This window comes from Pelodiscus sinensis, chromosome 2 (genome assembly GCF_052426305.1).
Source record: "Pelodiscus sinensis isolate ZL-2025 chromosome 2, ASM5242630v1, whole genome shotgun sequence".
In the NCBI taxonomy this organism is placed as follows: Eukaryota; Metazoa; Chordata; order Testudines; family Trionychidae; genus Pelodiscus; species Pelodiscus sinensis.
The window spans coordinates 22640920-22656363 of NC_143053.1; the positions used below are offsets into that span (position 1 = coordinate 22640920).

The 15444-nt window shown below is 45.0% G+C and overlaps 1 long non-coding RNA gene and 1 pseudogene across 1 annotated transcript in view; both read right to left on the bottom strand.

The window, feature by feature from the left end:
• LOC149525240 (uncharacterized) overlaps window positions 1–15444 on the bottom strand; it is a 73563-nt gene that overhangs the window by 16367 nt on the left and 41752 nt on the right. The gene's annotated exons all lie outside the window — the stretch shown is intronic.
• Window positions 837–1915, bottom strand: LOC149525241 (zinc finger MYM-type protein 1-like; annotated as a pseudogene).

Genomic DNA, 15444 nt, shown 5'->3' on the forward strand with positions numbered 1-15444 from the left:
CATGCAAATATGTATGCAAATATATGCAAATAGCTTCTTTCACGTCGATGGGCATGAATACAAAGTTTAAGGCAAGACTACACAACACACAGGCCCCATTTAAGTCAGTTCTACTGATACGAATAAAATGCAATTTTTACCCATTTTCTACCCATATGACAGCACTTTTAATGAGCAATGACAGTCCAGGAATTTAACTCCTAAAACGCATATCAACAGAAGACGATTATATTGACTACTTTTTTGTTTTGGCTTCCACCCACATGCTATGTGTTGAGCCCCTCAGAAACCCAAACTGCACCATGGGGCACAAACAAACAGGCCGCGCGCTACATGCAGCTCACAGGCTACATGTCGAGTATCCCTACTCAAAGGAATCCAAAAAGGGTACGAATTTGTCACAGTGACTCAAATCGATGAGTAAGACTAAATTTGATGGTGTCAATAATAACAAAAAAACATTGACTTGATAGTGCCTTTCTGCAGCAGATTGAGATGTTAGGCTGTGATTGGTGGAAAACTCAGATGAAATGTCAATATCCTGCACTACTGATCTGTACTCAGAAAGGATTGCATCTCGTTGATCATGTATCTTTTGAATATCTTTAAGAAGTCATTCAATGTTATGCCTCTCAACATCTAATGTAGCATTGTGTGCTTCAACTACAAGATTAGTTTCATGGATCATTTTTAGTAGCTTCATCCACATGGACAACATTAAAAGGCATTCAAATTTGGATGTGTTCTTCTGAATTGACTAATCTCAGTGCGAGCCTGTGCTGTGAGAATAAGAGATTCAAGCTCACTTAAAGCCTTTCTCACAGAGTCCAAATGCTGTGCAACTGGTTTAATGCCATCAATTCGTGCCATCAATTCTCATGCCGTGAGGAGAAACAGGCAGATGCTGCTTCAGAATTTCCCACTTTCAAGGAGTGCTACTGAAGAGATTATACAATTGCTAGACTGTTCCAAAGTATGTGATTGCTTCTTTGCGTGATTCAGCACAATCAACGCCGACAAGCTTTAGTGTATGGTTTCCACAACTGTAGAAAATACAGTTTGGATTTTGCTCAAGAAGGACTGTTTATTCTCCATTGTACTTCCCAACCATATTGGATCCATTGTCATAGGCTTAGCCAATGCAGACTTGAAAATTTTATTTGAAGACTTCCAGAATTTCTAATACAAGAGCAGCAATTTCTTTTCCAATTTTTTTCATTAAATTATTGAACAAAATGAATCGTTCTTCAATTGAAACCTTTGAACTTCCTGCAATTTTAGCATATTGTACAACCAAGGTCATCTGTTCTTTATGACAACAATCTAGAGTTGCATCAATAATAATTGAAACATATTTCTCATGTTGTATCTCTTCAAGAATTGTTGTTTGCACAAATGTTCCACATAGCTCAATAAACTCTTTTTGTATTTTGGTAGACAGATAATGGACCTGCATGCATTTTCCACTCTCTTGTGATTCATGAACATGCTTAATATTTCCTGATAAAAGTGGGTCAAACTTGCTAAGAAGTTCAAATATACCAAGTAAGTTTCCATTTGTAGGTTCACTGATACGTTGACTGGGACCAAACAAAGCCAATCCCTGTTCAGAAAGAAAAGGAATGGCATTCAATAAGCGCTCAAGGATTTTTTTCCAGTTATCAGTTTCTGTATTTATTTCACCGAGGAGTAAGTTTTCAACTGACCTATCAGCTAGTGCTGCTCTACTAGCTGATTTCTAGGTAACATAGTTATCTTTATGTGATACTGAAGTTTCATGTGCAGGTATTCGGTCTTTCAACTTCCTCCAACCTCTACTGATGCTCTAACCAGATGGATCAGACAGTACGGATGCATTTGAAGTATTACTGTTAAAAATGAAACAGGGTACACAATACAGAGCCTGCTTTTCCATGCACCAGCAGAGTCAGTCTCTTGTGTAGATCTCTCCATTTGGAAGAGTTTTTGTCAGCACACAAGTGGGAAAAGCATGATTTTCAGCATCTTTCGGTGTAGTACTTGTAAAAAGCTAACTTTGAGAAATGACTGCATTTGAGCAGCAGTGTTCTTATCGAGAAGTCCAGTATCAGGTTCTGATGCCACTGTTGTTACACTGGGTCCTGTGCTAGTCATGAGTTCTTGCTCTTGCTGCGCAGCATCTCCAAGACCCTCATTTTCTGCCTGCACAGTCTCTAAATCGAGTGTAGATTCTGCATCTATTGCTACTGTTGGCATTTCTGTGTCTTGATTAATGACCTTCTCATTTTGAGGCAGTGACATTGAAATGTCATTTGTGGGTACAAAGTTTTCATCATCAGAACTGGAAGTGTCACTGTCAATATGATCACCATCTAATGGCTGAGGTGTCTTTTCTATTGGACTTCTCAGTAAGAACAATGCTGCTCAAATGCAACCCTCTCTACTCTTTGCTGTTTTGGGGGACTTATTTAAATAATTGTTGAAATGAGTAAGGGGCAGGGGTTCTATACACCTATGTATAACACTAATTAGACTAGCTAGTAATCTATTAATTGAGCTCATGTAAAATAGAAGTTGAAGGTGAATGGAGTTCAGGAGGTTTAGTAGAGTAAGTATGAATAAAGGCGTAGCCAGGTGGTCAGCTAGGCGGTGATCACAGGATCCTACGTTTAATGTAATGTTTAAAATGTTTAATAATATAGTCAGAGAAAGTATAGAAATATAGAGAGCAGTACAAAATACAGTTTTCTGTACTTATTTGGGTAAAGAGAAGAAATGAAAGCTGCCAAAGTGCTATTGTTTAAGCCACGGCTCTTCCACTAAAAGCAGGGTGTTAACAACCCAGGAAATTAAACTGCATAAAATGGATAAACAAACTATTCAAAAGAAAATGTTACTTACCAAAAGGTACCAAAGATTCAGGCCCTACTAAGTCATAGATACTATAATCCAAATTCCATACTCTGTCAGATTGACACATACTATGCATTTAATTTATGATTCAAAGGAAGCAAGAGATCCCTGTATCTTTGACTAGCAGCTAACAAATCGCAATTAGATAGATAGAGCAAATGACCCTATAGGGGAAATGCATTTGAGCATTATGGGAAAAAAAGGAAGTGGACAAAGCAAATTGCTTTACCAGAATAATCTTAAAGTTAAAACCAATCCTTTAAAAAAAAAGTTAAAATCTAATCCTTTTGATTCATCAGGCTACGTGTAGTGTTAGGGTGTGTTTAGACTACACCTCTCTGTCTCCAGAGAGAGACATAGATTAGGGACGTCGAAATTGCTAATGAAGCTGGGATTGAAATATCCTGCACTTCATTAGCATAAATGTGGCCGCTGCTTTTTTTCGAAATGGAGGTTTATTGAAAAAAAATGGCAGTCTAGACGCGGATCTGTCGAAAATTATCCCTTTTTCGACAGATTCTGTAAACCTCTTTTTTTGAGGAATACAGGATCTGTCGAAAAAGGGTTTATTTTCGACAGATCCGCATCTAGACTGTCGTTTTTTGTCAAAAAAACTCCGTTTTGAAAAAAAGCGGTGGCCATATTTATGCTAATGAAGTGTGGGATATTTAAATCCTGGCTTTCATTAGCAATTTCGATGTGCTTGATTTGCATACCTTCGTCGACAGAGGGATGCAGTCTATACATAGCCTTAGTGTAGAAAGGAAAGCAAACTCTTGCTAAGCACTAGTCCCCTTCCCTAAGTCTGTAAGGGTGCATCTACACAGTGGTGCTAGCTCGAAATAAGCTACTCAGTTTTGAGCCATGCAAATTGCATAGCTTATTTTGAGCTTATTTCAAGGTAGTCTGTTTTGAAATTTGGCTCTGGCCACACAGTGCCAAATTTTGAAATACAGCACTATTCCGATAAATCTATTAATCCTTATCAAACAAGGTTTACTGGGACATTGGCATAGCAAGCCTGTTATTTCGATTTCATTCTGAAATAATGGGTGTGCCTTGAAGATGTGGAAAATGCTATTTCAAGATACCAGACGTATCCCAAAATAGCACCCGCTGTCTAGTATTATATTGGCCAACTGCAATCGCAAACTTTGGGGTCTGAATCAGTTACTATGCATCATGATTCTAAAAATAGGTATCAAGTTCATTGTGATTTCAAGCAAGTTAAGATTGGTAAAAGAGATCAGCAATGTAAATTCTTTCTACTTTACTCAGGAAATATCTTAGGAAAATGCATTTGCCTTAATTACCCACAATCTAGATATTGTTACAAGTTTTAATTTTACAAAAGAATATCATTGACTTATCTCTTGCCATTTTTCCCTTTTATGTAGCTTAAACAAAAAGATAATATTTTCATATTTGTTTAATATTTTAAATAATTTTACTGGAGAATAACAGTATAACACAAAGTAAAGCAGATATTCTGGCTTGTCCTGTGAAACTATGTAACCAGAATCCCATGCATTAAAGAAGCAACAGCAAAGAAACTGCTGTTACTTGAAGGGCACTAGCAATTCTTACCCAGACAGAAGCATTCCTTAGTGTGGGCACTGTCCAATAGCTTCCCAGATTATCCAATCAGTACTTGGACAGATCCTTTGACATACGGTGGCATCTTTGAAAGATGCCCAGAGAATTAAGATCTTTCAGCAGACGAGGAAGCGTGGGGGCTGTGCCACTCCCTCCCCTGTTCTGGAGCTGGGGTCACTATGGCCAGGGCACCTGCCCAGTGCTGGGGTTGATGGGTGGCTCGGGGGGAGGAGGTGCTTAAAGGGTGGAAAGTATGTCAGCCAGATTCAGGCCAGGTGGCACGGCCCAGGGAGGCTGGACCGTGCTGCCCAGTTCTACAGGACTGGGAGGAAAGCTAAGGCCATGCTGCTCAGCTCTCCAGCACTCCAATGATGGGGGGAATGTGGTCCTTCTGCCCAGCCACCTGCTGCTCCAGGGCCAGAGTGGGAGGCTGGAGGTGCTGGGCTTCAGGGGCATGGAAGGAGGGGCTCGGTTGGTAGGGGAAGAGCTGGGTGCTAGTCTCCCTCAGACAGAGATTCGCCTCTGAGGTTAGTGTCCAGCTTCTTATAGAAATGGCAGGTCTTAGGTGTAGCACTGGAGTGACAGTTTGGTTCCCTATGGTACGCCAGCCTCAGCTCCTTTATCTTTGATCTGCACTGCAGCATGTCCCAACTCATAGCCCTCTTCACACAAGCCTTGATTAATGTGCTCATAGGTACCCCAATTTCTGTGGGTCAAGCCCAGCTGGGGCTCCACAGACTCCTCTCCCCTTATTCTGATCAGTACCAATAGCTCTGTGGTGGTCCAAGTTAAGGGATCGTTAGGTGTGAAAGCCAGCCATGGTCAGCTGGGAAAATACAATGAGATCTGCCCACACCGGGCCAGTAAGCAGGAAATGGAATTTAAAATCCCAGGGCTTGCAAGTGGGAGGGGTGAATTGTTGTTTACCTGGCTGCAGGGCAGCGGACTTCAATCTGCTGACCACTGTGGGACTCTTCCTGAAGTCCAAATAAAGTGATTAAAGCAGATGTGGTGTCTACACTGGCTCTTCAATGATAATAAAGTGAAAGGAAAAGAAAAAAAAACTCTCAAGGATGGAAGCATTTTGTTGCCAAAACCGGGCCTTTTCCCCCCACAAAAGTCACCTCGCAGTGTGAACGCACTCTCGGTTTGTTGCCAAAAGGCAGGTTTTGGCAACAAAACTTGTTAGTGTAGACAAAGCTTCAGACTCATTCCAGCTCAGTCTCCAAGTCTTTCTTTTAAAAAGCTTCCCTTCATTTCAACAGGCTTTTAATGTTATCTGTGGACAAAGTTCAGAAGGTTTTTTTTTCCCTTTCATGAAGCACTTTTCAATTCAACCCTCTCTTGTTTTCCTTGACAGCCAGCACCTCAACTAGTATCTGCGGCTACATCTACACTGGCAGCTTCTTCCGGAAGAACAGCCGTTTCCGGAAAAACTTGCTGGCTGTCTACACTGCACGAGTGTTCTCCCAGAAGTAAATATACAGTATTAGCATTGTAAAACAGGGCTTCTTCCGGAAGAGTTATTCCTCTCCCCATGAGGAATAAGCCCTCTTGCGCAAGAGCTCTTCCACAAGAGGCCAGTGTAGACAGGCAACATGAATTTCTTGTGCAAGAAGCCCCATGGTTAAAATGGCCATCAGAGCTTTCTTGCGGAAGAGAGCGTCTACACTGGCATGAATGCTCTTGTGCAAAAGCACATCTCTTGCACAAAAGCACATGCCAGTGTAGACGCTCTCTTGTGGAAGAGTTTTTGCACAAGAAGCTGCCAGTGTAGACCAACCAGTGCTCACCAACCAGTAGATCTCGATCTACTGGAAGATCTTGGAGCCTCTGACAGGTGATCCTGACTGGTTTGGCCAAGAGGATATCAAGTGCAGACACTTCATCTGCCCCTGCCCCTACTGCTGCACATCTCCTGTCCTTCGCCGTGGAACTGTCCCCTCAGGAGCCTCCAGATTTCTGTGCAGGGCAGGGGAGGAAGAAGAGGTGTACTGATGTCAGGGTGCCCCCCTTCCCAACCTGTATTCTATCTCCACAGAGCAGAGAGGGGAAATAACAGGGCTTGGGATGGAGGGAGTTTTCTGGCTGCTTTTGGGCATGGTGCAGGGCTAGGGCAGGAGTGAGCCTGCCTTAGCCCCACTGCACCACCACCCAGGAGCCACCTGAGGTAAACAGTGCCCAGTTGGAGCCCACATTCTGAAACCCTACCGCAGTCATGAACCCCCTCCTGTACTCCAAGCATCTGCCCTAACCCCGGGCACCCCTGTATCCAAACACACTCCCAGAGCCTGCACCTAGAACTCCTTCTGGCACCCCAACTTCCTCCCCCAAGCTCAGCTCCGAACCCCTCTCGCACTCCAAATCCCTTAATCCAAGATCAGAGCCTGCACCCCAACTCTGCCCCAACCTGGTGAAAGTGAGGGAAGATGGAGGAGGGAAGGAGGATGGAGTGAGCAAGGGTGAAGCCTTGGAAAAGGGGCACAAAGGAGGTGGGGCAAGGGTATTTGAGTTTGAGGTAGATCTTGGGTTGCACTTAAATTCAAAAAGTGATCTTGTGCTTAAAAAGGTTGGAGACCACTGATGTAACTGATGTTGTGAAATTCACCCTGTGGATCAGCACAAGGGTTAAGAGGAAGTTAAGTGATGCATGGATCTGATGCACAGAAGTGATTTTTAGCCCAAGAGAAGGCACAGATTATGACCACAGTCCTGAATACTATACTCCAGCAAGGCTGTCAGTGAAGTGAATGTGATAGCAAAAAAAAAAAAATTAAAAATGTGTTCCCTAGAGACAAACATGGAATAAAAGTTTCGCAGGTTGGCTCCTGCTGCAATATCTACAATAGCAAACAGAGGTTCCCTTTTGCTTCAGGTAGTAAAGCTACTACTGCAGTATCACCAATAGCAAATATAAATCTTTAGGGACAAATTCTGCCCTGACTCACATCCTGTATAATCCCTTTCAGGACTGTCAGAATTTGGCTCCCTTGCACGAGGGTCAGACATCAACACATCCAATATCAGTTATTTAAAATTGTCACGCTTCTTTCTCTGAAGTCTCGTCTTTTATATCTTCTGAGAAGAACAGTCAATTGACAGTTGCGGGGTCAAAGCAAACTGATATCAAAGCAAGTCAAGGACCTGTTCAAAGCAATTCCGAATGGGAAGGGTTATGTAAAGCAGAGAGAATTCTTTGTCTTTCCCACATTCTGCATCAAAAGCAACATCAGTGCCTTCCTTATCTGCTCCTCTTCATCAAGAAAACTGAGATAAGAACTACAGGCCAGATTTTGAGAGGGATTTAGGCATAGCTTGGTTGAGCGGAGCAGTGCCTAGCTCCTGGGAGGCTGCTTCCTTGTGGAATTTTCAGCCCTGAGACAGGCATAACTGGATCACCTCTGCTCCTGTGCCTGGGGATAAATAAGCCAAGGTAATTCAGAAAGGGATTTTCAGAAGTCCTCCACCTGAGCAGGGAGCTGCCTGAGGTAGCTAGGAGTGCAAACTGAGAAAAGGTGTGAGGAGAGAAGAGGGGCTGAGCTGGCGGAGGGTATCTACCCCCTCCATGGAAGTTGACAGACTCAAGTCTATGGCACTCTAGTGGGAGCTGGGAGGTCTGCTTCCGAAGGGGGGGTGTTAACATAACCTAAGCAGGGGCTGGGCTGGTGTGACTGACTGATGGGCCAGAGATAGTACCTGCTTCTGCTTGGAATCCACAGCTACAGACCTGCTTCAGGAATTCTGCACCTAAGGCAGGTGAACAGCTTAGATAACCCATGTCCTCCCCCCCAAAGCCGTCTCTCTCTGGGTCTTGTCCCGAGTATGCTTTGTGCCCACAGCTGCTTTTTGCGCATGTACTGTGACATTGCTCCACCCCCAAAAGTATGGCCATCCTGCTGTGGGGTCTGATGGGATTGGGTGTTCCCCTGTCCAATTTAAAAATCCTACTTCAGGGCCTCAAGATCTTTGGCTTGAGCTAGAGCACCAAGTAGCACATGAGCTGTGCATTGGTAGCAGCATTTAGATTATTTTGAAAATGCCAATGGGCAGCAGTGTTACCTATAAGCTGAGTGTTTGGGTGGCCACCCTGGAGAGATTCAAATGCTGCCTAGCTGATTAACAGAGCAGTCTCCCCAATCAGCAACATGTGTTTCTATTGGTGGTGCACATCTGCACAAGACTTGATGCACATACAAAAATATATTCCGCACATGTATGGAAACCATTAGAGAGAACACTGAGGGGCAGAAACTGAGATGCCAAGGGTGCTAGCAGGTGCCTGAGCTGTGATTTGGAAAAAATCAGTGGCATTTAAATGGTGGATATAAATGCAGATCTTCCTGTTAAAGTGTTTTAATCCCCTTAAAAATCTGGGCCTAATGGCCAGATTGTCCTCTCTGTTACCCAGTAATATTCTGTGTTTTATCTGACCCCAACATGCACAAAAATGTAAATAAAATGTTTTGTGCCAAGCCTATGCCTTTTCCTACATTAGATATTCTCAGACTACAACTGGTTTTAACATCCCACTTTTTGTGTAGCAAAAAAAGGCAAAGAGGTCAGTTAGACTCCACAAAGTTAGTCCATGGCAAAATGCAAGTACAACAGTTCCAATGGGTTTTTTTTGAGGGGGGGGGGGTCTCTTGGATCCCATAAATGTAAATAAAACATGATAGGCAAACCACTGCCTCTTCTTTCTTTATGTATTCTCAAATGATGATTGGGGCAGCATGTTAGCTTCGGTTTTGTCTGCTTTCCTGTTGTGATACTAGGGTAGCAAAAAAGAAAAAAAAAGTCATTCAATGGGTATTGGAGTTGGTTAGACACCAAATTAATTATGCAAGTATTGATGTGCCAGTTGTTTTCCTTTTGAAACCGCAATTGTGATGTGAGCAGCTCATCCTGAATGTCACAGTCCCTCACTGGGGCTTTGTGGATGGCACAGGAGAACAGTGTAATCTTCTCTAGAGAGCATGCTCCTACTGGTCGGTTAAGGAAGGTAAGCCTTAGAAAGCTGAGTGCATGAAACAGAGAGAGACCATGTGCACCAAGAGATGAAACCACTGGGCTGAAAATCTTTTAGCATTGTTTTTATCATCCTATTTTCAGTGGGTTTTGTGTTTCAAAAGATTGCACACAAAGGGCCTTGAGTGTCATGCATCATCTCTGGGAGCATATAGGATCGCATCCTTTCCTGCTGATTTTTGTGTGTGCCCCCACAATGCAGACAGGCTGTGTGCCTTGTTGAAGTGAATTGTGGATCAATTTCATGAGAGGATGGTACAACCCAGGTTACGTCTAGACTACAGGTTTCTTGCACAAGAGAGTGTCCGCACTGCAAAAGTGCATCGAAAAAGCAATGCGCTTTTTTGAAAGATAGCATCAAGACTCCCTGGACGCTCTCTCGCATGTAAGCAGTGATTGCTATGGACAGAATGGCCACCAGGGCACCTGTGCTTTTTCCTCTTCCCTCTTGTTCCGAAAAAACTCCTTCTTCCCACTCATACACTCCTTTTTGCAAAAGAGCTTTTTCGCAAAAAGGCTTCTTCTTCGTAGAATGAAGAATACCAATTGCACAAAAAGCCCTCTGTTCTTTTGATTTACTGTTGAAAGAACGCGCTTGCAGTGGGGACGTAATTCAAGTTTTATAGGAAAAACAGCTGTTTTTCTGACAAAACTCTGTAGTCTTGACATAGCCCCAGAGTGCAGTTACAGGGTAGAAAAATGAGGCCAGATCCATGTGGTGGGGCTCAGAGAGGGAGCATTACATCCACCCCTTCATTCACCTCAATGGGCAATCCATCCTGTCTGTATTGGGAGATGGCAACAAAATAAATCTGGGGACATGTGACCCTGTGTGCCCCCCCCCCCCCCCATCTGTTCCCCGCTGCATGAGGCCTCTGGATAATGTTTACCTCGTGTACCGTCAGACTTTTCCAGCAAATGAAATTTCTTTGAAATCATATTGATTTTTTCTGGGAAATCTTCACTTGCCAGAAAGTTTCTATAGAACCCACAATTGTCAGATACATGTTCTGGCAAGCCCTACAGCTGACAAATGCTATTGCTGAAGCAAAGCCTCACTGTTGCATTGCACATACACACTGCAATCCTGAATGCATATATTGTTTGGATTGCATTGACTTGCCCATGGCATAATAAATCTGTGAGTAAGAGATGGAAGTTTCTTAGGGATCTGGGTACAGAAATGATGAAACCATAAGGGCAGGAAAAGATCATTGCAGTCTTGCTTCAGGCTTCTAGGGAAGTAGCAGCAGTAAAAGCTTTATTATCTGGCACTTAGTTAACCAGACAGCTCAATTAACCAGCATTTCTGATATCTCCAAATACAAATCTTTAGTACAGTACACCAGAACTAGTATACTGCCCAGCTTGGTATGCAATTGCCGGAGCTGCACTCTACTTTTATGCAAAAGAGGCAGAAAACAAGTAAGCAAACTGAAATCAGAGATGTGTTCAAAAAAGCAGTTTTCAGGATGTCATAGTGTTATTAGAGATTCAACCCAATTCCCTACATCTTCTACATCTACAATGATAATTGGTGTTGATAAGGATCACCCTGTGGCTCTGCAAGATCAGGAAGTGCCTTGTGACTCATCAAAGAAGGATTAAATTATGTTCAGTGTAGCTTTACTGATCTGAGCATAAGCCATGCACTGCCCACAGTGCTATGTAATGTCTGTCATAAGATAACCTACTGTATAGGACATTTACCCTGTGTTACACCTAAGTGCTTCAAGAAATCAACCACTCTGCAGTGCAATACAACTACTGGATTGGTGAGCACCTGTTACCATACTATACTTCATTCTGTTGTATTCTTATTCTTTGAAAAGGGTGGTATTCCATTGGTAAAGAATAACTCTTAAACAGAATATTCGATTAACCGGCACTCCCATTCCTCCAACATGCCACCTAACAGAGCTTTTATTGGAAGCAGGGTGGATGTCACATCTGTTCCCGAGAATGGGAGAGCAAAGTACATCAGAAATGTGAAAAGTGTAAAAATGTTATATGTTGCTTTGTTCAAAGGAGTAGCCATTTACTGCCACTGACTTACTGCCTTTCTATTGCAGTGGTCTGGAGTGGGTGCAGGAGGCAAGGCAAAGGGGTGGGGGTTGGGAGGGGATTGTGTGTGGTGGTGGGGAGCTTGGGGACTGGGTTAACTTACCTGGCCAGGACTGGGCCATTGCAGCTGGAAAGCCACAGACAGAAGGGGCCAAGACAGGATTGCCATGGTCAATTCCGCCTCCCTGCCTTCTTCCACTGCAGCAGGAGTGGGGTTAGGGCCAGACCCTCTTGCAGCCAGAGGGGGCCAGATCACAGGGCCTGCCCCAGGATTGGGACTGGGGCTTGGCCACTGCAGCGTCAGTCAGACAAGAGCTGATTCCGCCTGCCCTCTCCCCGGCCCGGCTTTTTAAACAGAGCGCCCTGGGCCGGCCTTTCTTGGAGTGGTGCACTGGGGCGCATCCCCTTACTTTCACCCTGGTCTAGCTTCAGCTTCTAGCCATTGCATCATGTTACACCTTTCCCCAGGGATGACATGTGCGGGGGGCTTCAGGAGGTATGTGCCCCCAGAGGTAAGGGGCCAGCTGGCAGCTGGACGGGCCAGAGCTTCCAGGCCTCTGGAAGAAATCCTAGGTAAGGCTGGTGCCACTCCCCCCGCACGCACCAGCAGCAGTGGGGCAAGCGGAGCAACATGGTCCCAGCTTGTTCTGCTTCCCTGGCACATCACTTGGGATGTGGGGTGGGAGCACTCCTGCACTCACCGGGGGTAAGCTGGAGCCACGTTGCTCTGCTTCCCCTGATGCTGCCAGTGAGTACAGGTGGGGGTGGAGATCCCGCTGCCGGTGCTGGACCTGTAGCCCTGCTAGTCCCCTGGGATGCATAGGAGAGGGCATGGGGGAACAGCTGGGGCAGGGGCAGGGAAGGGTGGAATCTGGGACAGATAAAGGTTGTTGTCCCAGCAGTAGCCCCATCCCCTCCTGTACTAGTCACCCCTGCCTTTCACTGGTCAATGGAAGAGCCGATTGTTAAATATTTCTTCGCCATGTGGTACTTATAAACGCTAATTAAGTCACCCCAGAGCCTCCTCTTTATTAAGCTAAAGAGCTGCTTGAGTCTATCACTGTAAGGTTTTGCTTTTTTTTCTTCTAATCATCTTTGAAACCTCTGTAATGTATAAATGTACTTCTTGAACTGAGGACTCCAGATCTGAGGACACTGTCAACAGTGGGTACACCAATGCCAAACAGAGAAGTAAAATAACCATTCTACTCCTACTTGAGACTCCCCTGTTTATGCATCCCGGGACTGCATTAGCCACAGCGTTGCATGGAGAGCTCATGTTTAGCAGTTTATCCACCTCGTGCCTCAAATCTGTTTTCACTGCTTCCCAGGGTAGTGACACTCATTGAGCAAGTACGGCCTACTTGATAGCTGATAGCTGAGGATTCATTTGTAGTGGTATTTCTTGAATGAAATGGAGACGGTTATTCTTTGACATTGGAAATATTTGATTTCTCAAGCCTGATTTCACTTGGGACCACCTAAACAGTAGGATACGCACACTGGCTGGTTTCATGGTATTCCACAAACCTAATCTCTGACATTCATAGTTGTGCAATAGCATATCAGCAAGGTTTGCCAAACCACAGACTTTCATGCATATTACAAATATCGTCACAGAGATTCCCTTTCAAGTCCACGTCCCGCCTTTCTTAACTTTATTACATTTCTGTGTTGCAGAAAGTTTCTGGACAAATGCCACTAGAAACATGCAGTCCAGAGATTGGCTACAGATCAGGCAGCAGGAAAGTAATCTTCCCCACACCACCACACTGCCCAGGGCTAATCTGGAAGGGTCATTTGGCAGGGGGTGAGGGGCAGTTCTGGGATAGACTAAAAAGGGTATCAGGCATAAGGATGTTTTGCCAATGCAAATGGGCACCTGGACTGAGATCATGTACACAATTACACTAGGATTGAATTAAATGCCCAAATCCCCACTGAAATTCAATGGGAATGGAGTGTTTAATTCACCTAAACCACTGTGGAAATCCCATTCATCATAAACTATATCACCAAACAGCCATTTGTAGAAGTAACTTGCAGTCCATGGGTGGTGGGCGAACTTAGGGCTGCAAGAGACAAGCTCCCAGCCCTGACCTTTCTACCCAAGGCCCCACCCCTGCTGCCCGAGGCCTTCCATGGGAGCCAAGCCACTGTAGGGGCAGCCTCCCAGCTCACTTCTCTCCCCTCCACCCCCTCCTGAACAGACAGCACATGGCCCCAACCCCAGAGCACTTTGAAACAAGGAGCAGAGTTAACCTTTGCCTACACTGAAGAATGGCACTGTAACCATTTGCAATGCTGCGACCGAATTGGAACCTACAAAACACCTAAGAACATCAATGTTTGCCTTCCTGTTTCATTTGCACACATTGCATTATGTCCACATGTAACACTGACAGGCAGAATCAAATCTGGGTCCTTAGAACATGAGCCTCTACTGCAGGGCTTCTCAAAATGCAGCCCATGGGCCACATGCAGCCTACGGCCTATTTGTTTGTGGTCTACGGTGAGGTTTGGGTTTGTACGGGGCTCAACACAGGGCCCATGGGTGGGATCCTTAGAGCATAGCCTCCACTGGGATCACGTTCCACAATGGTGAGGCATCTCCCAGGCAGGGTGAGCATTAAAAGACACAAGCGGATGGGCTTGCTGGAACAGATGGGTACAGGGTATCAGCGTTTCTAGCCCCCAGGGAGGAGGTGCCGGGAGTGCTGTGTGAAAGAAGCTATTTGCATATATTTGCATATATATTTGCATGTATATGCAACCACACTTAAGTTGCAGACCTCGGCATGTGCCGTGAATATAATTATGGTCCCCAGGGCTTCCAAAGTTGAGTAGCCCTTCTCTATTGCATGAGCTAAAACCCAACTTACTGTTGGCTAAGGCTGTAAAACAGACTCATTCTCTCTGTAAGTGGGCTCAGTGCCTCTAGATAGGATAGTACACAACACCCAGGAGGTGTGTGAGCTACATACACACTGCCGTTCTTGTGAACATTGAATACCTTATAGATTGTTGCATCTTTCCCCCGATGACTAGCACAGCTTCCTGCAGAAGGCTTTCGACCAGGAGCAGCTAACAGGGAGTTTGGAGAGGGAGTTCACCAGGTAAAGGAGGAGTAAATACGGGACCCTTGTGGTAAGTGGCTGTCTGTAGTGAGTGTTTGTGTGTGGGGGGGGGGGGTGTGGGTGTGGGTGTGTTATTTGCTGTATGCTGAGCTTGTGTTTGTCTGGTTTTGTTTTGTTTGGTTTGTTGGTTTGTTTGTTTGTTTGAAGGTGCTTCTAAAAGGTTTGAAATCTAGAAGCCTCTATTAATTGGCTGAGCCTCAGTCAGGGGGAAGGGCTACCAGGGCTTTATAAGCTGTGAGTCAGCGACCAGGGAGTTTGTGAACAGGAGCAGCTAACAGGGAGTTTGGAGAGGGAGTTCTCCAGGTGGAGGTTAGAGGGCGCTAGTGACTTCTGACCTTCTTTAAACATAACTTTTATACAGGCAGTCCCCGGGTTACGTACAAGATAGGGACTGTAGGGTTGTTCTTAAGTTGAATTTGTATGTAAGTTGGAACTGGCGTCCAGATTCAGCCGCTACTGAAACTGACCAGCGGCTGACTACAGGAAGCCTGAGGCAGAGTTGCTCTGCCCTGGGCTTCCTGGAATCAGCCACTGATCAGTTTCAACAGCGGCTGAATTTGGACGCTTGGGACAGAGCAGCTGGGGCGCTGCCGGGGTAGGTCCCCGCAGTGCCGCACCTCAGCGCTGTGGGGACCAACCTGGCACCACCCCAGCTGCTCTACCCCAGGTGTACCCAAGTCAGCCGCTGCTGAAACTGATCAGCGGCTGATTCCAGGAAGCCCAGGGCAGA